Here is a 27,641-nt window from a genome sequence, read left to right on the forward strand (position 1 = left end):
GCAGAGTAGTGAGTAGTGAGTGCAGAGTAGTGAGTAGTGAGTGCAGAGTAGTGAGTGCAGAGTAGTGAGTGCAGAGTAGTGAGTAGTGAGTGCAGAGTAGTGAGTAGTGAGTGCAGAGTAGTGAGTAGTGAGTAGTGAGTGGTGAGTAGTGAGTGCAGAGTAGTGAGTAGTGAGTGGTGAGTAGTGAGTGCAGAGTAGTGAGTAGTGAGTGGTGAGTAGTGAGTAGTGAGTGGTGAGTAGTGAGTGCAGAGTAGTGAGTGGTGAGTAGTGAGTGCAGAGTAGTGAGTGGTGAGTAGTGAGTGCAGAGTAGTGAGTAGTGAGTGCAGAGTAGTGAGTAGTGAGTGGTGAGTAGTGAGTGCAGAGTAGTGAGTAGTGAGTGGTGAGTAGGGAGTGCAGAGTAGTGAGTGGTGAGTAGTGAGTGCAGAGTAGTGAGTGCAGAGTAGTGAGTGCAGAGTAGTGAGTAGTGAGTGCAGAGTAGTGAGTAGTGAGTGCAGAGTAGTGAGTGGTGAGTGGTGAGTAGTGAGTGCAGAGTAGTGAGTAGTGAGTGGTGAGTAGTGAGTGCAGAGTAGTGAGTGCAAAGTAGTGAGTGCAGAGTAGTGAGTAGTGAGTAGTGAGTTCAGAGTAGTGAGTAGTGAGTGCAGAGTAGTGAGTAGGTAGTGCAGAGTAGTGAGTGCAGAGTAGTGAGTGCAGAGTAGTGAGTGCAGAGTAGTGAGTAGTGAGTAGTGAGTAGTGAGTAGTGAGTGCAGAGTAGTGAGTGCAGAGTAGTGAGTACAGAGTAGTGAGTGCAGAGTAGTGAGTGCAGAGTAGTGAGTGCGGAGTAGTGAGTAGTGAGTAGTGAGTGCAGAGTAGTGAGTAGTGAGTAGTGAGTGCAGAGTAGTGAGTAGCGAGTGGTGAGTAGTGAGTGCAGAGTAGTGAGTAGTGAGTGGTGAGTAGGGAGTGCAGAGTAGTGAGTGGTGAGTAGTGAGTGCAGAGTAGTGAGTAGTGAGTGGTGAGTAGTGAGTGCAGAGTAGTGAGTGCAGAGTAGTGAGTGCAGAGTAGTGAGTAGTGAGTGCAGAGTAGTGAGTGCAGAGTAGTGAGTGGTGAGTGGTGAGTAGTGAGTGCAGAGTAGTGAGTAGTTAGTGGTGAGTAGTGAGTGCAGAGTAGTGAGTGCAAAGTAGTGAGTGCAGAGTAGTGAGTAGTGAGTGCAGAGTAGTGAGTAGTGAGTGCAGAGTAGTGAGTAGTGAGTGCAGAGTAGTGAGTAGTGAGTGCAGAGTAGTGAGTGCAGAGTAGCAAGTAGTGAGTGCAGAGTAGTGAGTGAAGAGTAGTGAGTAGTGAGTGCAGAGTAGTGAGTGCACATTGCAGAGTAGTGAGTGCAGAGTAGTGAGTGCAGAGTAGTGAGTAGTGAGTGCAGATTAGTGAGTAGTGAGTAGTGAGTTCAGAGTAGGGAGTAGTGAGTGCAGAGTAGTGAGTAGTGAGTGGTGAGTAGTGAGTGCAGAGTAGTGAGTAGTGAGTGGTGAGTAGGGAGTGCAGAGTAGTGAGTGGTGAGTATTGAGTGCAGAGTAGTGAGTAGTGAGTGCAGAGTAGTGAGTAGGTAGTGCAGAGTAGTGAGTGCAGAGTAGTGAGTGCAGAGTAGTGAGTGCAGAGGAGTGAGTAGTGAGTAGTGAGTAGTGAGTAGTGAGTGCAGAGTAGTGAGTGCAGAGTAGTGAGTGCAGAGTAGTGAGTGCAGAGTAGTGAGTGCAGAGTAGTGAGTGCGGAGTAGTGACTAGTGAGTGCAGAGTAGTGAGTAGTGAGTGCAGAGTAGTGAGTAGTGAGTAGTGAGTGCAGAGTAGTGAGTGCACATTGTAGAGTAGTGAGTGCAGAGTAGTGAGTAGTGAGTGTAGAGTAGTGAGTAGTGAGTGCAGAGTAGTGAGTGCAGAGTAGCGAGTAGTGAGTGCAGAGTAGTGAGTGCAGAGTAGTGAGTAGTGAGTGCAGAGTAGTGAGTAGTGAGTAGTGAGTTCAGAGTAGGGAGTAATGAGTGCAGAGTAGTGAGTAGTGAGTGCAGAGTAGTGAGTAGTGAGTGCAGAGTAGTGAGTGCACATTGCAGAGTAGTGAGTGCAGAGTAGTGAGTGCAGAGTAGTGAGTAGTGAGTGCAGAGTAGTGAGTAGTGAGTTCAGAGTAGGGAGTAGTGAGTGCAGAGTAGTGAGTAGTGAGTGCAGAGTAGTGAGTAGTGAGTGCAGAGTAGTGAGTGCAGAGTAGTGAGTAGTGAGTGCAGAGTAGTGAGTGCACAGTAGTGAGTAGTGAGTGCAGAGTAGTGAGTAGTGAGTGCAGAGTGCAGAGTAGTGAGTAGTGAGTGCAGGGTAGTGATTAGTGAGTGCAGAGTAGTGAGTAGTGAGTGCAGAGTAGTGAGTAGTGAGTGCAGAGTAGTGAGTAGTGAGTGCAGAGTAGTGAGTGCAGAGTAGTGAGTAGTGAGTGCAGAGTAGTGAGTACAGAGTATTGAGTAGTGAGTGCACAGTAGTGAGTAGTGAGTGCAGAGTAGTGAGTAGTGAGTGCAGGGTAGTGAGTAGTGAGTGCAGAGTAGTGAGTAGTGAGTGCAGAGTAGTGAGTGCAGAGTAGTGAGTGCAGAGTAGTGAGTAGTGTGCAGAGTAGTGAGTAGTCAGTGCAGAGTAGTGAGTGCAGAGTAGCGAGTAGTGAGTGCAGAGTAGTGAGTGCAGAGTAGTGAGTAGTGAGTGCAGAGTAGTGAGTAGTGAGTAGTGAGTTCAGAGTAGGGAGTAGTGAGTGCAGAGTAGTGAGTAGTGAGTGCAGAGTAGTGAGTAGTGAGTGCAGAGTAGTGAGTGCACATTGCAGAGTAGTGAGTGCAGAGTAGTGAGTGCAGAGTAGTGAGTAGTGAGTGCAGAGTAGTGAGTAGTGAGTAGTGAGTTCAGAGTAGGGAGTAGTGAGTGCAGAGTAGTGAGTAGTGAGTGCAGAGTAGTGAGTAGTGAGTGCAGAGTAGTGAGTGCAGAGTAGTGAGTAGTGAGTGCAGAGTAGTGAGTGCAGAGTAGTGAGTAGTGAGTGCAGAGTAGTGAGTAGTGAGTGCAGAGTGCAGGGTAGTGAGTAGTGAGTGCAGGGTAGTGATTAGTGAGTGCAGAGTAGTGAGTAGTGAGTGCAGAGTAGTGAGTAGTGAGTGCAGAGTAGTGAGTAGTGAGTGCAGAGTAGTGAGTGCAGAGTAGTGAGTAGTGAGTGCAGAGTAGTGAGTACAGAGTATTGAGTAGTGAGTGCACAGTAGTGAGTGCAGAGTAGTGAGTAGTGAGTGCAGGGTAGTGAGTAGTGAGTGCAGAGTAGTGAGTAGTGAGTGCAGAGTAGTGAGTGCAGAGTAGTGAGTAGTGTGCAGAGTAGTGAGTAGTCAGTGCAGAGTAGTGAGTGCAGAGTAGTGAGTAGTGAGTGCAGAGTAGTGAGTAGTGAGTGCAGAGTCGTGAGTAGTGAGTGCAGAGTCGTGAGTAGTGAGTAGTGAGTTCAGAGTAGGGAGTAGTGAGTACAGAGTAGTGAGTAGTGAGTGCAGAGTAGTGAGTAGTGAGTGCAGAGTAGCGAGAGCAGAGTAGTGAGTAGTGAGTGCAGAGTAGTGAGTGCACAGTAGTGAGTAGTGAGTGCAGAGTAGTGAGTAGTGAGTGCAGAGTGCAGAGTAGTGAGTAGTGAGTGCAGGGTAGTGATTAGTGAGTGCAGAGTAGTGAGTAGTGAGTGCAGAGTAGTGAGTAGTGAGTGCAGAGTAGTGAGTAGCGAGTGCAGAGTAGTGAGTGCAGAGTAGTGAGTAGTGAGTGCAGAGTAGTGAGTACAGAGTATTGAGTAGTGAGTGCACAGTAGTGAGTAGTGAGTGCAGAGTAGTGAGTAGTGAGTGCAGGGTAGTGAGTAGTGAGTGCAGAGTAGAGAGTAGTGAGTGTAGAGTAGTGAGTGCAGAGTAGTGAGTAGTGTGCAGAGTAGTGAGTAGTCAGTGCAGAGTAGTGAGTGCAGAGTAGTGAGTAGTGAGTGCAGAGTAGTGAGTGCAGATTGCAGAGTAGTGAGTGCAGAGTAGTGAGTAGTGAGTGCAGAGTAGTGAGTAGTGAGTGCAGAGTAGTGAGTAGTGAGTGCAGAGTAGTGAGTGCAGAGTAGTGAGTAGTGAGTGCAGAGTCGTGAGTAGTGAGTGCAGAGTAGTGAGTAGTGAGTGCAGAGTAGTGAGTGCAGATTGCAGAGTAGTGAGTGCAGAGTAGTGAGTGCAGAGTAGTGAGTAGTGAGTGCAGAGTAGTGAGTAGTGGGTGCAGAGTAGTGAGTAGTGAGTGCAGAGTAGTGAGTAGTGTAGTGAGTAGTGAGTGCAGAGTAGTGAGTAGTGAGTGCAGAGTAGTGAGTAGTGAGTGCAGGGTAGTGATTAGTGAGTGCAGAGTAGTGAGTGCAGAGTGGTGAGTAGTGAGTAGTGAGTGGTGAGTAGTGAGTGCAGAGTAGTAAGTAGTGAGTGGTGAGTAGTGAGTGCAGAGTAGTGAGTGGTGAGTAGTGAGTAGTGAGTGGTGAGTAGTGAGTGCAGAGTAGTGAGTGGTGAGTAGTGAGTGCAGAGTAGTGAGTAGTGAGTGCAGAGTAGTGAGTAGTGAGTGGTGAGTAGTGAGTGCAGAGTAGTGAGTAGTGAGTGGTGAGTAGGGAGTGCAGAGTAGTGAGTGGTGAGTAGTGAGTGCAGAGTAGTGAGTAGTGAGTGGTGAGTAGTGAGTGCAGAGTAGTGAGTGCAGAGTAGTGAGTGCAGAGTAGTGAGTAGTGAGTGCAGAGTAGTGAGTAGTGAGTGCAGAGTAGTGAGTGGTGAGTGGTGAGTAGTGAGTGCAGAGTAGTGAGTAGTGAGTGGTGAGTAGTGAGTGCAGAGTAGTGAGTGCAAAGTAGTGAGTGCAGAGTAGTGAGTAGTGAGTAGTGAGTTCAGAGTAGTGAGTAGTGAGTGCAGAGTAGTGAGTAGGTAGTGCAGAGTAGTGAGTGCAGAGTAGTGAGTGCAGAGTAGTGAGTAGTGAGTGCAGAGTAGTGAGTAGTGAGTAGTGAGTGCAGAGTAGTGAGTGCACATTGCAGAGTAGTGAGTGCAGAGTAGTGAGTAGTGAGTGCAGAGTAGGGAGTAGTGAGTGCAGAGTAGTGAGTAGTGAGTGCAGAGTAGTGAGTAGTGAGTGCAGAGTAGTGAGTGCAGAGTAGCGAGTAGTGAGTGCAGAGTAGTGAGTGCAGAGTAGTGAGTAGTGAGTGCAGAGTAGTGAGTGCACATTGCAGAGTAGTGAGTGCAGAGTAGTGAGTGCAGAGTAGTGAGTAGTGAGTGCAGAGTAGTGAGTAGTGAGTAGTGAGTTCAGAGTAGTGAGTAGTGAGTGCAGAGTAGTGAGTAGTGAGTGCAGAGTAGTGAGTAGTGAGTGCAGAGTAGTGAGTGCAGAGTAGTTAGTAGTGAGTGCAGAGTAGTGAGTGCACAGTAGTGAGTAGTGAGTGCAGAGTAGTGAGTAGTGAGTGCAGAGTGCAGAGTAGTGAGTAGTGAGTGCAGGGTAGTGATTAGTGAGTGCAGAGTAGTGAGTAGTGAGTGCAGAGTAGTGAGTAGTGAGTGCAGAGTAGTGAGTAGTGAGTGCAGAGTAGTGAGTGCAGAGTAGTGAGTAGTGAGTGCAGAGTAGTGAGTACAGAGTATTGAGTAGTGAGTGCACAGTAGTGAGTAGTGAGTGCAGAGTAGTGAGTAGTGAGTGCAGGGTAGTGAGTAGTGAGTGCAGAGTAGTGAGTAGTGAGTGCAGAGTAGTGAGTGCAGAGTAGTGAGTGCAGAGTAGTGAGTAGTGTGCAGAGTGGTGAGTAGTCAGTGCAGAGTAGTGAGTGCAGAGTAGTGAGTAGTGAGTGCAGAGTAGTGAGTGCAGATTGCAGAGTAGTGAGTGCAGAGTAGTGAGTAGTGAGTGCAGAGTAGTGAGTAGTGAGTGCAGAGTAGTGAGTAGTGAGTGCAGAGTAGTGAGTGCAGAGTAGTGAGTAGTGAGTGCAGAGTCGTGAGTAGTGAGTGCAGAGTAGTGAGTAGTGAGTGCAGAGTAGTGAGTGCAGATTGCAGAGTAGTGAGTGCAGAGTAGTGAGTGCAGAGTAGTGAGTGCAGAGTAGTGAGTAGTGAGTAGTGAGTGCAGAGTAGTGAGTAGTGAGTGCAGAGTAGTGAGTAGTGAGTGCAGAGTAGTGAGTGCAGAGTAGTGAGTGCAGAGTAGTGAGTAGTGAGTGCAGAGTAGTGAGTAGTGTGCAGAGTAGTGAGTAGTGAGTGCAGAGTAGTGAGTAGTGAGTGCAGAGTAGTGAGTGCAGATTGCAGAGTAGTGAGTGCAGAGTAGTGAGTAGTGAGTGCAGAGTAGTGAGTAGTGAGTGCAGAGTAATGAGTAGTGAGTGCAGAGTAGTGAGTGCAGAGTAGTGAGTAGTGAGTGCAGAGTAGTGAGTAGTGAGTGCAGAGTAGTGAGTGCAGATTGTAGAGTATTGAGTGCAGAGTAGTGAGTGCAGAGTAGTGAGTGCAGAGTAGTGAGTGCAGAGTAGTGAGTGCAGAGTAGTGAGTGCAGAGTAGTGAGTAGTGAGTGCAGAGTAGTGAGTAGTGAGTGCAGATTGCAGAGTAGTGAGTGCAGAGTAGTGAGTGCAGAGTAGTGAGTGCAGAGTAGTGAGTGCAGAGTAGTGAGTGCAGAGTAGTGAGTGCAGAGTAGTGAGCGCAGAGTAGTGAGCGCAGAGTAGTGAGTAGTGAGTGCAGAGTAGGGAGTGCAGAGTAGGGAGTAGTGAGTGCAGAGTAGTGAGTAGTGAGTGCAGAGTAGTGAGTAGTGAGTGCAGATTGCAGAGTAGTGAGTGCAGAGTAGTGAGTAGTGAGTGCAGAGTAGTGAGTAGTGAGTGCAGATTGCAGAGTAGTGAGTGCAGAGTAGTGAGTGCAGAGTAGTGAGTGCAGAGTAGTGAGTGCAGAGTAGTGAGTAGTGAATAGTGAGTAGTGAATAGTGAGTAGTGAATAGTGAGTAGTGAGTGCAGAGTAGTGAGTAGTGAGTGCAGAGTAGTGAGTGCAGAGTAGTGAGTGCAGAGTAGTGAGTGCAGAGTAGTGAGCGCAGAGTAGTGAGCGCAGAGTAGTGAGTAGTGAGTGCAGAGTAGGGAGTGCAGAGTAGTGAGTAGTGAGTGCAGAGTAGTGAGCAGTGAGTGCAGAGTAGTGAGTAGTGAGTGCAGATTGCAGAGTAGTGAGTGCAGAGTAGTGAGTGCAGAGTAGTGAGTGTAGAGTAGTGAGTGCAGAGTAGTGAGTGCAGAGTAGTGAGTGCAGAGTAGTGAGTGCAGAGTAGTGAGTAGTGAGTGCAGAGTAGTGAGTGCAGAGTAGTGAGTAGTGAGTGCAGAGTAGTGAGTGCAGAGTAGTGAGTGCAGAGTAGTGAGTGCAGAGTAGTGAGTGCAGAGTAGTGAGTGCAGAGTAGTGAGTGCAGAGTAGTGAGTAGTGAGTGCAGAGTAGTGAGTAGTGAGTGCAGAATAGTGAGTGCAGAGTTGTGAGTAGTGAGTTCAGAGTAGTGAGTAGTGCGTGCAGAGTAGTGAGTAGTGAGTTCAGAGTAGTGAGTAGTGCGTGCAGAGTAGTGAGTAGTGAGTGCAGAGTAGTGAGTGCAGATTGCAGAGTAGTGAGTGCAGAGTAGTGAGTGCAGAGTAGTGCGTGCAGAGTAGTGAGTAGTGAGTGCAGAGTAGTGAGTGCAGATTGCAGAGTAGTGAGTGCAGAGTAGTGAGTGCAGAGTAGTGAGTGCAGAGTAGTGAGTGCAGATTGCAGAGAAGTGAGTGCAGAGTAGTGAGTGCAGAGTAGTGAGTAGTGAGTGCAGAGTAGTGAGTGCAGAGTAGTGAGTAGTGAGTGCAGAGTAGTGAGTGCAGAGTAGTGAGTAGTGAGTGCAGAGTAGTGAGTAGTGAGTGCAGAGTAGTGAGTGCAGAGTAGTGAGTGCAGAGTAGTGAGTGCAGAGTAGTGAGTGCAGAGTAGTGAGTAGTGAGTGCAGAGTAGGGAGTGCAGAGTAGTGAGTTGTGAGTGCAGATTGCAGAGTAGTGAGTGCAGATTGCAGAGTAGTGAGTGCAGATTGCAGAGTAGTGAGTGCAGATTGCAGAGTAGTGATTGCAGAGTAGTGAGTGCAGAGTAGTGAGTGCAGAGTAGTGAGTGCAGAGTAGTGAGTAGTGAGTGCAGAGTAGTGAGTGCAGATTGCAGAGTAGTGAGTGCAGATTGCAGAGTAGTGAGTGCAGATTGCAGAGAAGTGAGTGCAGAGTAGTGAGTGCAGAGTAGTGAGTAGTGAGTGCAGAGTAGTGAGTGCAGAGTAGTGAGTAGTGAGTGCAGAGTTGTGAGTGCAGAGTAGTGAGTAGTGAGTGCAGAGTAGTGAGTAGTGAGTAGTGAGTGTGGAGTAGTGACTAGTGAGTGCAGAGTAGTGAGTAGTGAGTGCAGAGTAGTGAGTAGTGAGTGCAGAGTAGTGAGTGCAGAGTAGTGAGTGCAGAGTAGTGAGTAGTGAGTGCAGAGTAGTGAGTGCAGAGTAGTGAGTAGTGAGTGCAGAGTAGTGAGTAGTGAGTGCAGAGTAGTGAGTAGTGAGTGCAGAGTAGTGAGTAGTGAGTGCAGAGTAGTGAGTGCAGAGTAGTTAGTAGTGAGTGCAGAGTAGTGAGTGCAGAGTAGTGAGTACAGAGTATTGAGTAGTGAGTGCACAGTAGTGAGTAGTGAGTGCAGAGTAGTGAGTGCAGAGTAGTGAGTGCAGAGTAGTGAGTGCAGAGCAGTGAGTGCAGAGCAGTGAGTGCAGAGCAGTGAGTAGTGAGTGCGGAATGCAGAGTAGTGAGTGCAGAGTGAGTGTGCAGAGCAGTGAGTGCAGGTGCAGAGTGGTGTGTGCTGTTGAGTGCAGAGTGGTGTGTGCTGTTGAGTGCAGAGTGGTGTGTGCTGTTGAGTGCAGAGTGCTGTGTTTTGGCAATGTAAATGACAATGCCATCTATTTATGATTTAAAGAAAAAAAAGAAATGTCATGAGAAAGGCCAATAGCTCCACCTTTAATGATGCCGAGACCATTGCATTGTAAATGCTTGTTAGTTAAATAAGTATATGATAGTGATAGGTGCAGCAGAGACACAAATCATGTCAAAAGTTATTTTGAAACCTAAAGTTACCTGACATTAAAGTTCCTTCATTTTGGTAGGCGACAAGGAGCCAATCTCCAGATTCAGGACCATGTTTGATAGACCCGCAGGGCAGTCCCCTTCATTTAAGTCAACACAGTGTTCTTTAACTTGGTGTGTACCTCATCTGCGAACATTGTGAAAGTTATCTAATTTCTTGCACTTACTTCATCCTTTTACCCCCTGTGGGTCATTTCATATATTTGCTTAAATGGAATTTAGATCCGCCCTGAAACTAAAGGCGTGGGGCAGTTCTGCCCGCTCTCTTTTGGCTGCCAAGTATTGGCACGTGCTTCCTCTGCCACTCAGATGCATATCAGAGAAAAATATTCTTCAAAAGCAACTGAAAACAAACTTGTTCAAACTGTAAGGTGGTTGATGTTCTCTTTCTGGGCTGTACGCCTGAGCATCGCGACACTCTTCATTACATTGAACATCCTTAATGACTTTGCCCTTAATTTGTACAGCATCATCATGTTCAGATTATCCCACAATATTAACAATTGTAGAAGATGTCGGAGTGTGCTCCTGAGCCATCATGCGACTGGAGATTATTGAACGCTCAATGACTTTGACCAGATCAACAGCCTGTGACAATGGAGGGTTTCTGCAACTGAGGAGCCTGCCTTGTATCTTTTTCGAAAGTCAGCTAAAAGCAAACTGATCTCAAATGTATATGTCAGTAGATGCTCCAAACTTTCATGAAGCAGCTAATGTCCCTAATGCTAATATGAATTCTTCAACAGTTTCATACGTTGTTTTTTTCTTCTTGAAAAAATTACATCTCTCAAATAGAACGCTAGGTTATTCTGGGAATTTGACTCTATGTTTGCCATCCCTTCTGAGCACCCATTACAATCTCTGGATTGTCCAGATGTGGCAGCATCTGGAGGCAAATTATCAAAAACTTGCTGCCCTTCATTTCCCAAATGACTAAACAAAACAGCAGCCTTTCTTCGAGGTTCAAAGCCATCTGCTCTCCAACTGCGATTAAATAGTTCTCGAAAGATCTTTACCAAGTGCACCACTTAATCAAAGGCTTTCAGGAAGTTGAAGAGATGGAGAGATCTGAGCTAAATTGTTAGAAGCCATTAACACCAATCGTTTGAGGCCCCTCCATCCAAGGAGCTGATACAGGTCATGACTCAGTTCTGAGAAAGCAGTGAGTATTTCCAAGTTCACTTGCGCCAAATCAAACAAAAGCTCTCAAGTTTTAAAGAAATGTTGCTGTAAACTTGAAGGGGCAGATTTACAAGCCCCTTGCGCCAATTTTGCGTCACTTTTCCCATGTAAAAAGTGACGCAAAATTGGCGCAAGGGGCTTGTAAATCTGCCCCGAAATATCCAAAGCAATGTACAACTGGCATTGAAATATGAGCGGACTGGCGCAATGTTGATAATTAAAGCAGAGAAAGATCAGAAATGTAAAGTTAGTGCCAGGAGGAAATATGTGCATATGTCAGATAAGTAGTTACTTTTAGGACAGGCTAGTGAAGGCCACTCAGTTGCATTTTTGACTGGTTCATCTATATTACATAAGTATCACAAATAAGGTTATTTTATGTTTCCATGTAATTGGGGACACTATATTCCAATCCAGATTTTCCTTGGACAGTCTCATGTGATCAGGAACTAGAAGCCAATTGAGAGAAATCAGGACTACACCTCCCAGAATGCCCTTTTCTCTTTAAACAAAATCCAATTCTGGAACATGGTGTGTTGAAATAGAAGCGTTTGGTTTCTAAATGCACTCTTGCCATTTGTCTTTCGGTACATACAGCTTTTTTGGGGGCCCCTATATTAGTTGCCTGAACCAAGTGAAATTTCTGGGAAAAGGGTCAACATTTTGCAGGAGAAAAGCAAACATTGATTCAGGAACATCACATTGTGTGAATATTTCCTTTCCAGGTATACAAAATGCACAAATCCCTCTTGCAGAAATAATAGGAATTCTGTGTGCCATATTGTATTTGAATTGGACTTCGTTGCATGCCGAGGTCTGCGGGACATGTAATGAGGGCCTAGATGTATCCTTCGCGGGATCCTTATTCTGCAGCGAAAGGATCAACAAAATGAAAATTTGTGAAAACATAAACCTGAAAACCTTTTATGGTGCGGAATTATGATGCAAATAGTAGCAGACATGCCAACTCACATGGTGCCACCGTGTGTCACTCGGTATCAGCTCACTTCTAATGGTCACCGAGTGATATCCCACAATATGACAGAGTGGGCACCTGGGAAGCTGGAAATCCGTTCACTGATTGTGTTTCCAGCTCCTGTGGGGAGGCCTTGAAGGACTGAAATCCATCACTGAGTCCACAGCCTCCCCGGCAGGGGCGTAGCTAGAGCTTGTGGCGCCCCGGCCCGATCCCTCAGATTGAAGCCCCTTGAATCCGCAGCCCAGTGATTGTGTGAGGTTAAGTCTCGACTCGAATTTTGAATCTCACCTCATTGTCAATTGTTGGGCACAGATATTTATCACATGTGTCATTGAAATGCTAGTTTTACATTGATTGATTAACTAGTGCAAGTAAGTGTTAACTATCTGAACTCGCAGTTGTAGAGAGCTGCGCACAGTGCCCCGGGGCCACTTAATTATACTGCTGTGATTTTTAAAAATACTTTTAAGCATATTTGTCAGCCTGCCTGACCGTGGCCGCTATGTGTGTCTCACAGGCTCTACCAAGGCTTGCCCATCAATCATGCTATCACGCACATGCTCACTGCGGCGGCTGGAGTCCGTGAATCAGCTGACTAATGAATTTATGTTATAGGCCTGAGGCAATTGAGACTTGTGTTAGGGGCAGGGCCTCTCACACCCTGTTAAAGTCTGGGCCAATCTCTCATTGGTTTGACCTATGTGCCGGGTGGCCTATGTCCCACCCCACCACTTGCGCAGAGACAGAACAAACCCCATAGAGGATTAGTGTTGAATAAGTAGAGTGAAACATGCAAGTACATTTTAAGTGGTGGATAAATTAGTCAGTTATTTAGATTCGGAGGTATAGAAGAGCAAAAACAAGTTTGTATTTATATATAGTGGAGATATGCAAAGAAGGATGAAGATAAATGTGTAGGAGACGAGGGAAAAGTGGGGAGATAAGGGGGTAGAGAAAATGAGAAAAGGGAGATGAAGAAGGAGAGAGGGAATCATGGAGCCGTCGATGGAGAATGAGGGGAGGGAGGAAAGTGGAGAGATAAAAACAGGGGCGGGTGCGGAATGTAGCATGGTAGAAAGGAAAAATAGGAAAGAGAGGGACTGAAATATTCAGAAAGTAATACCAAAGGGGATGATGGACAGATACAGACAGTGATGCATGCACCTGGGGAAGTAAACAGGTACAGAGAAGTAGAAGCATTGCTATCATTAGTGCAGCGGGTGCAGTGGCGCCTTTGCTTGGGGGTGTTTGAGACCCCCTGCACCCCAATTGGGCTGTTCTATTGTTCTACCACCTAACCACAGGGTTAGGGAGCCATTTTCTTAACTTGGATTAGGGCCCATGGCAACATTGCCACGCCACAGGCTACATGAGAATGACTACCAGTGATCCATCAGTCACGATCACGTGACAAAAATTACTCATTTGTTGATCATCGTTTTATTTGTTCAGAGCAAGCAATCCCTTGACGTTAAGGCTATTTCCACACACATAGGTTTCTTTCCGTGTCAGTAAACTGTTGAGGAAGAAACTGGTAAAAAGAAAACAGGCTTTCATCCTCGGAGCTGCTTGGAAGTCAAACCCTCTGCAGATGGGAGATCCACTCCTTGCCGCCATGACAGCCCCGGGGACAGGAACATTCTGTTCTGTCAAGAATGAAGTACATTGCCACCTATGTTTTCCTGGCCAGCTTGCAGTTAAAGATTCCGTTGAATAAACGCTAGTCTTAAAACAAAAACAATCCGGGGGTAGTCGTCCGAATGGCCAAAGAGAGAAGGGAAGAGGTGAACCGAAATAACAAGCAGCCCGGTAAATAATTTAGACACCTGTGGCATCCTGTTTATATCTGCATTTAATTCCCAAGTGAGTTATCAATTTATAATCTACTTTTAACTCGTTTTAAAAATATCTAGGCCTGAATATCTGGTTGTACTCCCCTATGGTGAATGGCTTGTATTTCGTCATAACTTTCGACACTGGAATCCTTGTTGTGAAATCTTTGTGAAAAACGTACACAAACCCTACTCGCTCCAAATCACTTACAGAGAAGAAAAGGAATGAAAAAAAGAAACAAAGGTTGACAGAGAGGAGTTGTGTGTGAATTCGAGTAATAAAAAGATGGAAACAAGACTAAGAAAGTGAAAGCAAAAATGAAACTCAACAAATAAGATTTGAGTGCAAATCTAAAAGGAAATTAAACAGACACTCAAAGGAGAAGAGCCAGAAATAAAAAAAGCAATGAAAGAAAAAGTTGAAAAAGAGAGAAATAAAGAGGAAGTAATGCAGCAAAATGGAAAGTAAGAGTTAAAAAAACGAAAAACGTTTTGAAAAACTATAGCATGTACACACAAGAGCAACAGCAGGAAAGGTTAGTCTGAGAATCAATGCCCGGTCACTCACCGGTAATAACCATTACTCCGAGTCCTGGTCTCCCCGTCCCATTCCTGATGAAGTGAACAGCTAGTCTGCTCTACAGAACCCCTACCTAGCTGAGCTGTTGGCACTTCCCCCTAGGATGACGTCACCATCACATGACTACAAAGGGGGAAGTGCCGGAAGAATCATCCTGAAAATACCAAAGACAACAGAACGAATCACCCACAGACACCCCAAACCAGGGAGGGAGGGAATGGCTCAGGAATGGGACGGGGATACCAGGACTCCGAGTAATGGTTATTACCGGTGGTGAGTAACCGGGCATTACCTCCTCGTCCTGTCTCCCCGTCCCATTCCTGATGAAGTGAGCCCATACCCAAGCACACGGTGATTGTAAGAAAAAACAGACCAGAAAAATGCAGTAAACAGGTACATTTAATCCACAAAGTAAGTACAAATCATAAATCATGTACAGCAGACAGGACCGAAGCCCCAAAAGCAGCAGAGGCCGCCATCCCCAACTCCAAACGATAATGGGCACCAAAAGTGTGGGGAGAAGCCCATGTGGCAGCATTGCAAATGTCCCTCAACGAGGCCCCCTTGAACATGGCCCAGGAGGAAGAAACACTCCGAGTCGACCGACCCTGAACCAAAGAAGGCAGAGGACAGTGGGCAGAATCGTAAGCAGAAACCACAGCGCCCCTGACCCAACGAGACAAGGTGGACAGAGAAGGGCGAAGCCCCAGACCCGACAGGCCATAGGTGACGAACAGGGAATCCACCTTGCGAAAACCAGCCGTACGCTCCAAGTAGATGCTGAGAGCCCTCAGCACATCCAACGAATGGAGGAGCACCTCCTCAGGAGAAGAAGGAACCGGAAAAAACACCGGGAGAACAATATCCTCCTGACAGTGAAAGGAAGAAACCACTTTAGGAAGAAAGAACTGACTCGGACGGAGAATGACCTTGTCAGTGCAGAATCGTAAGAAGGGAGGAGAAGCCATCAGAGCACCAATCTCACCAACCCTCTGCCCAGAAGTAATGGCCACCAGGAAAATAACCTTCGCAGAAAGGAACTTCAGGGCCACGGAGTCCAAAGGCTCGAAAGGAGGACCCGTCAAAGCCTGGAGAACCAAGGGAAGATCCCAAGGAGGCACAGGAAAACGAGAGACAGGACGTTGAAGCAAGAAACTCTGCAGAAGGCGAGCCACCAACGGGGAGATAGAGGAAACAGAGGAACCCCGAAAGGCAAGAATGGCAGCCCACTGCGCCCGTAGGGAAGACACAACAAGCCCCTGGACGAAAGCATCCCTTAAGAAGTCCAACACCTTCACGGCCACACAGGAGGCAGAAGAGAGACCCTTCCCCAGACACCAAGTGGAAAAACTCTTCCAGTGGCGGGCATAAGATTTCAAGGTGGAAGGACACCTGGAAAGCTGAAGACATTGGGCAACCTCCATCGAGCAACCCAAATCCAGTAGACTCAACCTCTCAAGTGCCAAACCCCCAGCCGGAGGTGTCGCAGGGAGGCAAGACTGAGAAGAGGAGCCCGCAGGGGGAGGGAGACAGAGGGAACCTCCAATGAGGGCATACAGAGAAGGCCAGGAGAAGGGGGTACCAAGACTGCCGGGACCACTCCGGAACCACCAGGAGAACCTCCGTCCGATCCCAACAAATTTTCCTGAGGACCCTCGGGATCAAGGCAAATGGAGGGAAGGCAAACAGCAGACCCCACGACCAAGGAATCGAGAAAGCATCGGAGGCCCACGCCAATGGAGAGGGAATGATGCTGCAAAACCGGGGAAGAAGGACGGACTCCTCCGAGGTGAAGAGATCCAGCCAAGGAAGGCGGAAACTGAGGACAATCATCTCGAACAGATCAGGGGACAGACAGAGGGGCACCGGGGAGGGGAACACCCTGCTCAAAGAGTCCGCAGGCCCATTCTCCTTCCCCGGAAGATAGACCGCTGTCAAGACAACAGATTCGATTCGGCCTAAAGGCCGATCTCCGGGGACAGGAGAAACAGAGCCCGACACATGCCCCCCTGGTGATTCACATAGGAACGAACCACCTGATTGTCGGTCTGAACCGAAACCGCCCGACCCTGAAGGAGAGGAGCGAACCAAAGAAGAGCCAACCAAACCGCCCTCAACTCCTTCCAGTTCGAGGGCTTGAGGGACTCGAAACTGGACCACCGACCCTGAGCGTTGGATGCACCAAGAGCAGCACCCCACCCCAAAGCACATGTATCCGTGGACAACATGACCACAGACTGAGGGGGAAGGAGATAGAAACCCCCGGAAAGGGAGAGAGGGGACAACCACCACTGGAGATCCGCCCGAATCCCCGGAGTGACAGGGATCAGAGTCTCGTAGTAAGGAGGCCGGATCCCAGTGCGACAGGACATGATGCAACAGGAGGTACAGATGTAGCCTGGCCCAAGGAAGGAGATGCAGAGTGGACGCCATCTCTTCCTGACTCCGCAACCAGAGACGGGCAGACACCCGCGACTGGGAAAGAAGCCAAGAAAGGTGACGAAATAAAGTCAACTGGCGCTCCTGGGAGAGGAACACCATGCCCAGGTCAATCCTGAAGAGAGCCCCCAGGAACTTCAGGGACTGAGAGGGCACCAGGGAAGATTTCCGGTGGTTGATAAGGAACCCAAAGGAACCCAGCAGATGACACAACTGTTCCACATCCGACAGAGCCTGTGAAAAAGAGGGAGAGACAATCAACCAGTCGTCCAAATATGTAAAAACTAGCAGCCCCCTGGAATGAAGAATACCCACCAGAGGGGCCAGGAGCTTGGTGAACACCCTGGGTGCCGACGACAGGCCGAAAGGCAGCACACAGAACTGATAGTGAAGGGTCCCCACAGCAAACCGCAGAAAAAGCTGGTCGCCCGGATGGACAGGAACGGGCAGATATGCATCCATCAAATCCAGGGACGCCAAGAAGCCACCCGGAAGGACCAGAGGCAGGATGGACTGGAGGGTCACCATTTTGAACGGGCGATGGATGACAAAGTGATTGACCCGCTTCAGATCCAGAACAGGACGAAGAAGTGTCCTTCTTGGAAACCAGAAAAAGGATCGAGTAGCACCACAAGCCCCTTTCCGGCTGAGGAACCTCCACAATAGCTCTCTTCTCCAACAGGAGCCGCACACCTGCCAACAAAGCATCTCTTCATTGAGGAAGACAGGGCAGGGGAGTCTGAACAAAACCCGGAGGAGGAGGAGAGGAAAATTCTATCCGGCAACCCTCTGAAACAGTCTGAACCACCCAGGCATCGGGGACCGACAACCACTGGGTGCAGAAGTACTGGAGGCGACCACCAATGGGCAAAGGCAGACAGTCATTGAGAAGAGGAGGAAGCGGTGGTGGCAACACCGATAGCGGCCCGGGGCTTGGCACTTCCAGGGGCCCCCGGCCACGACCCCAGCCTCGAAAGGGCTGAGAAGCGCCACGAGCAGGAGGCCCAAAAGCGCGACGATAACCAAACCCACGCCCCCGAGAAGGAGGACGGATCGGGCCACTAGCTTGCGGTTCTCCGCCGACTGCTTGACCATGCCCTCCAGCTGAGGACCGAACACCTTCGAACCTTCAAAAGGCCACTTAAGGAGAACCGACTTCTGGGAAGAGTCCGCCTTCCAGGAACGCATCCAAATATGACGGCGGGCAGCAATGGACGCACCAGAAGCAGCGGCCGCCGCCCCCAACTTGTCGAAGGAAATGTCTGACAGGTAACGCACCTGCAACTCCATCAAAGACAGAAGAGGCATGGCATCCTCGCCGTCATTCAGCAGAACAGACAGAGACTGGAAGTCCTTAAGGAGCGACTGAACCATATAGTTGGAATACGCAGTCGCCCGGACAGAGAAATTAGAAGCAGCATAGGAACGTTTCACCGCCCCTTCAATGCGCTTATCCACAGCATCCACAGAAAGGGCGTCCTCAGAAACAACCAAACCCTGAGAGGAAAGGCCAGCCATCAAATTGTCCACTTTCACAGCCTGAGGGAACTCATCCGCAAAGCCCTCAAGAGAGTAATGCCTGGACAGGAAACAAGGGAAAGAAGACTTGTCCACCTCCTTCCATTCGTGAGACAGCACATTGCGTACTGCACCATGCAAAGGCAAAGAATCCGGAGCAGGCTGGACATACTGTGTAAAAAAGTTATCCTCAACAACAGCATCCGCAGGAGGAGAAAAACCCAAGTTGGACCGCACATGGGCAAACAGTTCAGTGAGCTCAGCACCCTGAACAAAACGACCACGGACACCCTCATCCTCCTCAGGACCAAAGTCATCCACAGGATCAGCCTGCGCATCCAAAGAGACACGAGGCACCTTGGGAGGAGGCCCAGCTGCGTCCCTAGCCAGGAAAGCAGCAGCCACAGCCTCATTAATAATGAGGCGCAGGGCATCAAGAGGGGCAGCAGAAGAAGAAGCATCCGAATTCATTGCGGAAGCAAAAAGTCCAAACAACACTCCCAACAGGCATAAACAAGGACAAAAAGCATCCCAACAAGGACCCCAGATATAGCCGAGGACCCGAACACCTGTGGGAGGGGAAAAAAACTGGGCCGGTATAAGAATCCCAGCCTGCCGTCAAATTCGCCCCCTTAAAGGATGCGGGGACACGCCGGGAGGCGTCACCAGGCGCTCTACAAACTCCTTTAAATTAAATTAAAATTAAGGACACCAAACTCCATGTAAAAGCCCCTGCCCGCTAGAGCAGGGCAAAAAATGGACCGGAGAATGCCCAGGAACGGCCGCTGGAGCAGGCCAACCCAAGCCAGGTGAGCACCAGCAAGCACAGATAACAGAAACAGCCGCTAACGCGAGCCGCGTGTAAAAAGTGCCCCCAAAACAGAGGCGGCCGCTAATGCGAGCCGCGTGATACACAGAAGCCCCAACACGGAGCCAGCGCGGGGGAAACGGCAGCGCAGAAAGCACAGGCGGCCGCTAGAGCAGGCCGCCGCAAATACAAAACAAAAAAGCAGGGAGACTCACCAGAACACAGGAAGCCTCCAAACAGCAAAGCCAGGAACGCGGCCGTAGACTGCAGAAAGAAAAAAACAGGATGATTCTTCCGGCACTTCCCCCTTTGTAGTCACGTGATGGTGACGTCATCCTAGGGGGAAGTGCCAACAGCTCAGCTAGGTAGGGGTTCTGTAGAGCACTCTAGCTGCTCACTTCATCAGGAATGGGACGGGGAGACAGGACGAGGAGGTAATGCAACAGACTAGAAAAGTGTGCAAACGGCAAAGCAAAAACAGGAAGTTCACAGTTTTTCCAGCAACAAATTCTTCCATATATCTTGCTCTGTTTATCCCTTTCCCAGGACCCCGACTCCTACCTTCCAGCATTTCTCTGAATTCCTGGGCACTGCAGTCTTTCCGGAGCAATTGAAAGCCTTGCGTGAGCCCTGGGCTCGGGTGGCCAAAACATTATACTTGTGCCTTCATTGGTAGCGCTTTCGCGCGCTCTAAGATTGACAGCCCTGGGATGTCACGGGACCGGTCCCACAACCACAAACGTGGTACGCCGTGCACGCATCGTCACGCTGGGTGGTGGTGGAGCGTGCACTGCAGGCAAGCTTTACAAGCTGAAGCAGGTGCACTTGCCTTGCACAAGTGTCCCTCACATAAATTATAAAGGGAGCCACGGGTCACAACACAAGTGCCGCCCGTCCGCCGCCCACAGGTTAGAGCCACCTGGGGCGGATCGCCGCCCTCACCCCTTTGCTGCTCCCCTCAAACATGATGCCTAACGACTCCGTTGTCACCGAGGTCTCATGTAAGCTACTTGTACCAGTGTCCTACATATCATGTGTTGTCGATCACTTTAGGCTCATGTTGTGAGTGTGGCATGCAATATGAAACACAAAGGGACGTAAAACATTGCCAAAACATCATTGCATGCAAACATGGCACAAATGTGTATTTACACATAAATACGTTGTAACTACCTGTCTCCACACCCCCATGAACCCCACTCTGTCAGACTTCGCCACCAGGACACCTCCAGTACAACGGGAATATCTAATTTAGCTTGGCAGAATACCACCGACCTGACAGCGGTCTTCGTTCTCTAGCTGCAACCTCTAAATATGGTGGGCGGGCTGCCGTCAGCTCGACAGCACACTTGGGACCACCGCTGTGGGGGGACGGCAGTAAAAGTGCTAAGATCTATACCAGGCTCTAAGTCAGGGGAAACAACCTTTACAACGCAATTTTTACAATGCACTATCATTACAACAAAACTTTTACAATGCAACATCCATTACATCGCATGCCATTACAACGCAACCATTACAACGCATGACACTACAACGCATACCACTACAACACATATCATTACAACGCAGTCATTACAACGCACACCATTACAACGCATACCATCACAACGCATAGTACCCTTACACTATCCAACACTTACCCTACTGTTGCACCCCCTGGAGTTAGAATACTAATTTTAACCCCTACACTATCCAACACTTTCCCTACTATTGCACCCCCTGGAGTTAGAACAGTAATTTTTACCCCTACACTATCCAATACTTACCATACGTGAAATGTAATGGTATGCGTTGTAATGGTATGCGTTGTAAAGGTAGTATGCGTTGTAATGGAATGCGTTGTAAAGGTAGTTTTTAAAAATTTGTTGTAATGGCATGTGTTGTAATGGAATGCGTTGTAATGTATGTTGCGTTGTAAAAATGCATTATAAAGGTATGTGTTGTAAAAGTATGCGTTATAACGTCATACATTCCTAAGTCAGACACTTGTTCAGTTCAGAAGACTTTTGTGTTTTTGACCCAGCCCCCTGCAATGCTTCTCCAAGCTGCACAAGTACCAGTGGCTTTAGGCCTTGCCCATAGCTAAGCCACGCCCCTATGAAGTTCCTACAGGTTGTGATAGCCTAAAAAGCCTTGCCCCTATCCCAGGTCCCACCCCCTCTGAGGCCCCGCCTCCACTCACACACCGAAAGACTTTGACAGAAGAGTAGAGTCACTTTACAGGGCAGGGCTGGGCTTCTAGTTTCATTAGAGTGAAAAAGAACTTATAAAGCAACAAATGCCGATGAAAGTCATTCACTTCTGCAAAACAAAAGAAAAAGCTGGAAAAGTCAAATTCAGAAGAGGGATGTAAAAGAAACACAGAACGTGCTGTACATTTGCACACGCATTCAATAATTTGGTTACAATGAACTACAGCGCATGCGCACAGGATGGGCGATTGGCCAACTCCTGGCATGTCCCTGCAGCCATGACTTTGAGCAGTGAGTGAGCAGGGGGTCAATCCAGGCTTCCGTCACAGAGGGCAGTCTGTGCATACAAGCAGCCTCCTCAGATTCATTACAAAGGCGCTGCATGCGGAGGGCTGCTGGGGTCCTTCTGGGAGCTGTGATGCATGACTGCTGGTGAGCAGGCTGACAGGTAAGAAGGCACCCCGTGAGCGGCCGCAGAGATTTACAGCAATCTGTAGTTTGTGCACGGGCGGTGCGTCTGTCTGCGCGGGACCTCTGCTGTCCCCTGACTTGTCCCATGGATGGCCAGATGACATCACTGCCCGCTTGTAGACATCAGGCACAGCTGGGCTTGACACAAACACACATCATACCTCCCATCAGGAAGCTGCTTGTACCAGCAGGTGACAGCGAGACCCCCTCCCCACAGACCAGGAGGAGACACTTCCACCAGAAACACTGTGACATCACTGGGATTTATTAAAACATATGAGGCTCCTCTTATGCTTTCTTAACTTGATATTTTATTATAAAAGCCATAAAGTAATAACAATGCACTTCCCAGCAAACCCTGGGTCACAAAGGAAACAAGGAGAAGTGACGTCACCAATCAGCCATGACTTCCTCCATATACAGAGCCGTCTCTATGTACTCACAGCTAGGTCTCGGCGACAATATAACTACGCTGGAGTAATAGAAGTAATTTAGTTCATTTCAAGTTACTCTTTGACAGGAATTTTCCCACCATTACACAACTAAAGATGTTCACATAATTATGAGTAATTTGGTACAAAAATCCTACTGCAGGGGCAAAGGAAAAACAAACTTTGTGAGTGCAACCAATTGCTGGCTGCTGCTGTTCGTGTTCGGTTGTATGTAGCACTATTTTCATAGTGCGAAATCCGTCCTCGGGTCTATTTTGACCAATCCATGACCTGAGGAGAGCAGACCATATGTTTAAAAAGCACCCCTAGCTGGAGCTCTATGCTCTTCGCATGGAGAGTAAGGCCACCATTGTGGTTGTTTTTAGGTCGAGGATCATAGGCTTCGCTTGCGCAGTTCGGTCTGAAAATTTAATGATTTTTAGTTAGGGGGTTTGAACCCGCGCCTCTTCTCCATTGGGTGGCCTCGTAAATGCTGGCCAGCCATTGGAGGAGAGGGGCGTCACTCCGTTTAAGCCCCGTCTTTTTTGGATTGGGGGTGGGGCTTTTTTTGTGTCATCATGAAAAAACACGCCCCCCAGTCTGAAAAGGACGGGGCTCTTTCACGATCCCTCCCCTGGTTTCCTCCTCCTTCCCCGTCTCTTCCCACCTCTTCTCTTTACCTCTGGTGCCTCCCCCTTCCTTCCTCCCTCCCCCTCCCCTCGTCGGAGCCTGCCGCAGTCCGGGATCTCCGGCAATGATCGAGGCAATAATTGTTTCTTTTAGACAAAAGAGTATTTAATAGGCATGTTTATAATATTTAATGTTTATTTTTGTTAAAGCCGCCGACGTCACCACTGGTCCACGCTGGGATTGGCCCCAGCTGCCCAGATTCCCTTCGCATCATCGAAGGGCCGCGCTGTGATTGGTCCCAGCGCCCGTGAAACCCGAAGCATCATCAACCCGCCACGCTGCCATTGGTCCAGGTCTAAGGGCTTCCTAGCATCCATCGCGTAGAAGTAGAGAGCTGCGCTGTAGATAGGATACGGAGGAAACAACTCTCGCACTCATCGCACCCCCCGTCTCGACAGAGGATCTGCAACGGAGGCCGGGGGAGTGCTGAAAAGAAGGAGCCTGTCCCCAGTAAGCCGCACCCGCCTTTCAGGTAACGGGCTCCGATTCCTTTAGGGAGCCCTCGTCTGCCGCCCTGCGTGTTGTGTGCACTGTGGGTGGTCTAAGTGGAGCGCTGGGTGTTGGGTGTGAGCGGGCAGAAATAGACCGGCATTGCAGGCCATGGGGGCTCACGTGAAGTTGGAATCTCCCCTGTGAAATCACGCAGCACCTCATACTCGCTGCAATAGGAGAACACAGAGACAGCCTCATGCTTTGGAGTTAAGGCCCCTCCCCCTTGTTTTGGGATGTGCTCTTTTTACAAAGACAAGTGAATTATAAGTGATAGAGATCCTACCAGACATCGTTTTTGTCTGGCTACAAGAGGACCCTTTTTCTGATCATCTACCACAGAAGTGCTTATGTATGTTGGCATTGCCTTATTGATTTTTGATCTTGCCTAAACTAGATAAAGATATATATTTTTACATAAATACCTGTGTGGTGTCCATTTGTGGCGTCTCTCTCTCTCCATCCTGGAGCCTTTATGTGGTTTGATCTCGTGCATATCTCTCTTCCTGTAATATAGTCGCTCACTGTGCCTTGTGTCTCTTTTGCTTCTCTCTTCCTCAGAATCTCTCTGTGGTTTGGACCCTTTGTATGTTTCTTCGCGTCTTGGAGTGTCCATGTTTTAGACCGCTTATGTCCTTTAACTGCTCTTTGCTCTCCCTCACACCTACCCATTGCTATCCTGAGAAGTGTTTTATGACAAACACCTTATTCCTCATCAAATAATAACCTTTCCTCCAGAATTTCAGATTGTCCTTTCGAATGTGTGCTTTTGTTTTCTTCTGGCTCGATCCTGTGTGCATGCTCCTGCTGTGACACCACTGTTCCACTCAGATACTACTGTTATGAGTCCATACTTTGCCTCGTCATTCCAGGTTTTAATCCAAGTCTTACTCCCTCCACAAAGCTCTCTAGTCTGCATCTTACTCCTGGTGTGCCCACTGCCTTTGTCTTACTCCTTCCATGAATCTCTCTAGTCTGCTTCTTACTCCTGTTCCCTGCTTGTCATCCCGGTTTTTCTCTGCCTCTGTTCCCCAGGTTTTTCTGTGCCTCTGTTCGGGGGTGGCTTGTGTTAATGGGCAAAAGGGGCGTTGCCCTGCCACCATTAGGGGGGAGGCAAGAAAAGAATTTCAAAACACTAAGCAGCAGAAACAAATTCACTGCTTGGTTGCTGCTCTCATGTGTATAATACTGCAGCTGTGAGGAACTTTGCAGAGATGCGGTCCTTTTGCGCATGCCTGCTGGGTATTCTTCGACCAGCAGGCACAATCTACAGAAGTAGTGACATCACTGCGGAGGGTGTGCCGACTTCCAATGCCGTAAATAAGAGTTCTTTTTGGGCGCTTTCCCAATGACCCTGGGAGGAGTTCACAGAACCCCATTTTTTTCAATGGCAGGGGGAGTGTCAGGCAGATAGGAAGACCGAGGGAGTGGGTGGATAAAGTGAAACACTCATCAAAAGAGGGAGCGGGCTTAGGAGGGGTGAAGAAGGCTGCCAGAGGGAGTGGGAGAGACAGTGGGTCATACCTTTCCTGCTCCGTCCTCGTCCTGACCTTACTGGAAGCGGAAGGCAGCAGTAGCTTTCGAAGTAAGTTCTACTTCGTAAAAACCTAAATGGTGAAAATTAAAATGTGGTGCAGTGCTTCTGCTCCGCTTCCAAAGAAAATCCGATCACCCGGCAATAAAAATCAGTGGAGAATCAAACTGGATTTAAAGCATCTTTGTTGTTTGTAAATTAAATCCAAGAAAATGTTTTTGCATTTTACTAGTGTGAATCAAACTAGTAAAATACAAAAACATTTTCTTTGATATGAGTTGCAAACAGCCAAGACGCTTCATGCTTGAATACGAAATTGTGCGAGCGCTTTTTTTTTTTTAAATAAGCTGTGACTTGCTCAATCTGCAGCTGCGCACTTGAAGCCACCGAGGGCATGAATAAATGAAATAGTAAGTATCATGATTTAAATGTTGGCGCTTCTTGTATCCCAAACACAAAAGAATTTACCACAGCCGCCCCCTTCACTTCCTCGTGGTGAGCCTCTGGACCAGAACGGAGCTCCTGCTCGCTCGCATCCTACTCACTTTTTTCTCACCCATAACTTCTTTCCACTGTTTAAGTTTGCTCAGTGTTCTTCCCACCGCTGTCCTTTTTGTCTTAGTAACTACTTCATGCACTCTTTTTTTCTACTTTCTTCTTCCTCGCTCTTTGTCCCTCTTACTTTCCCTTCTCTGCGCTCTCCCTCTGCAGTTCCTCACTCCTGTCCGTTCCCAGAGTGGCAGAACGTATGTCTCCTCTCTGTACTGACACCTATGGCTTTACCATTATCGTCTCTCTCTTTGCACCGTGCTATAACAGAGTTGTGCTCCTTTCCTCCGCAGTGACGCCACCAATTCACCCTGATATTGCAGAGCTGCTCTCACTGCCCCTGTGTTGTCCACCTGTCTTTGCACACTGATGCTTCAGATTCCAATCCTTCTTTGAAACGTATTTCTGCTGTGATGTAGAGTGTACAAGTGTTTCCTGTGTAGGCGCCTATGCATGTTCTGTACCCTAATATTACACATCTGCCTCTGTTCTTGGCACCTGTCCCTGCTCTGCGGCCTGCCTGTAGAGCATGCAGGGCAGTGGTCAGGTATTTCAGTTATATTTGTGATTCTGTGCAAGTGGTTGCAATGTGGTACACAGTCTTTAAAATAATGACACGGCTTAAGTAAAAGAAAATTCAGTGCTCGCCCACTACTTAAGAGTCATCCCAAAGTTGTTTGTCTCACCACTTTTTATTGTCACCAGCCGCCACTGCCTCTGTTCCCCCGGGTTTTCTGTGCCTCTGTTCCCTGCTTGTCATCCAGGTTTTTCTGTGCCTCTGTGTGCATGGCTCTGTCTGTGTGTTTGCGTGGCTCTGTCTGTGTGTGTGCGTGGCTCTGTCTGTGTGTGTGCGTGGCTCTGTCTGAGTGTGTGCGTGGCTCTGTCTGTGTGTGGCGTGGCTCTGTCTGTGTGTGTGCGTGGCTCTGTCTGTGTGTGTGCGTGGCTCTGTCTGTGTGTGTGTGTGTGCGGCTCTGTCTGTGTGTGTGCGGCTCTGTCTGTGTGTGTGTGCACGGCTCTGTCTGTGTGTGTGTGTGTGTGGCTCTGTGTTCGCGAATACTCTCTACTACTCTCTAATGCTCACCTATTGCCATTGTAAATGACAATACCATTTATTTATGTTTTTTTTAAAAAATGTCATGAGCAATGCCAATAGCTCTACCTTGCCGAGACCATTGCATTGTAAATGCTTGTTTTTATTTCGTTTTCTGGACTGAAAAATGTTAAAAGAAAGATTCAGAGACATGCTGTTTTTTTTGTTTTTTTAAAACAGTATGTGTCTGAATCTTTCTTTTAACACTTTTCAGCCAACAAAATGCAATAATAAAAACTATGAAAACATACTTCACATAGTTTTTTAATCAAAACTTTATTAAGAATTTTTATAATAACACTTTTATTAAACATTGCATTGTGTGAATGACTGAAACACACATTAGATTTAAAATGTTGGTTATTTTAGGAAAATGATTATAGATCTGCTATATATATGTTATGATTACCGCTAATAGGCTTATTTTTTTTATAATTTAGTGTTATGACTCTTTGACAAAAATTGCTTCCAAGCCCTGGGGCCAACCCCCATTCTGCACATGGCTGAAGGTCGTGCACGGCAGTGGGCTGGCTGCCCATGGTGGGTAGGATGCACAGCCCTGCTGCAGGCAAGGCCCTGTGGCTAACTCCAGGCTGCGCACAGCTGAAGGATGTGGCCCTTAGGGGCCACTGGGTTTACTTACAACCACCTGCTATGACTTCCCAAGAATTAAGAGTTGATCAGACAGTAGAGAATACAAACAAGCTTTTATTAGCAATACTCTCTGACCTGCACCCTAAGATGTCTGCCGAGGGACTGACCCCAACAGCCAACAACACATAATCATTTTTCCCAGATGCCTCCAACCACGCCCATAGTGGAAAGTTACCGGCCTGCACCGAACATGAACAAAGGAGGCACAGAAGGATGGGCTATCACCTGCCAGATGGGTACATGCTATCTGCAACTCAAGGCTACCACACTGAGTCTCAGCGTCTCCTAACATGGGCGCAGAACTACACACTCGGGTTGGTATGCAAAGGTAGAATGGCCTATTCATTAGTAAGTTGAAGGAGCCTTGAACAGAAGAGATAATAACAATGAAATACAGTGTTCTGCTGAGGCAAGCAATACGACTGATGAGGCCTAGTGCAGACACAGTCTAAGCAGACTAGTAGGGATTACGAACTACAAAATGGAGTCACACTCGCTAACGAAACCTTGCACATTACAGGGATAACTCAGTGGGTTGCATAATGTGAATACAAATGGTGTCTATTTAACCACACACTGCTAACCTGACAAAGCATGATTCGAGTGCATAGCAGGAATGGGATTTTCAAACCTAACACAGCCAAAGGCCATGCATGGCAGTAGGTTGGCTGCCCATGGTAGGTTGGATGCACGGCCTGGCTGCGGGCCAGGCCCTGTGGCCCTGTGGTTAACTGCATGCTGCGCACAACCGAAAACCATGCACAGTAAGGGGAGCTTGCCTGTGAGTGCTTGAATGGAGGCATGGCCTGGACATAGACCTGGCCGGATACTAACCCCATGCCACGCCAAGTTTGCTGCCTATGGTGGGTAGGATGCGGCCAACCATAGGCTGCTCACAGCCAAAGGCCACGCGTGGTGTGGGGGGGTGTTTGCTTTATCTATGGTAAAAAAATATAACTTTACATAAACATACTAGAAATTTACTGAAAAAAACAAAGGTCAAAGTGAAATTATAGTTAGGAACTGTAATTATATCTTACTTTAAATTTAAAAACCTTAGAAATTCACAGAAAAAAACTAAAGTTAAAGGTCCATTATAGTTAGGTGAAAACCACTATAGTTCTCCATTTATAGTTATTTCAAGTAACTATAACTCATGGC

This window comes from Lissotriton vulgaris, chromosome 2_1 (assembly GCF_964263255.1).
Source record: "Lissotriton vulgaris chromosome 2_1, aLisVul1.2, whole genome shotgun sequence".
NCBI classification, from domain to species: Eukaryota; Metazoa; Chordata; class Amphibia; order Caudata; family Salamandridae; genus Lissotriton; species Lissotriton vulgaris.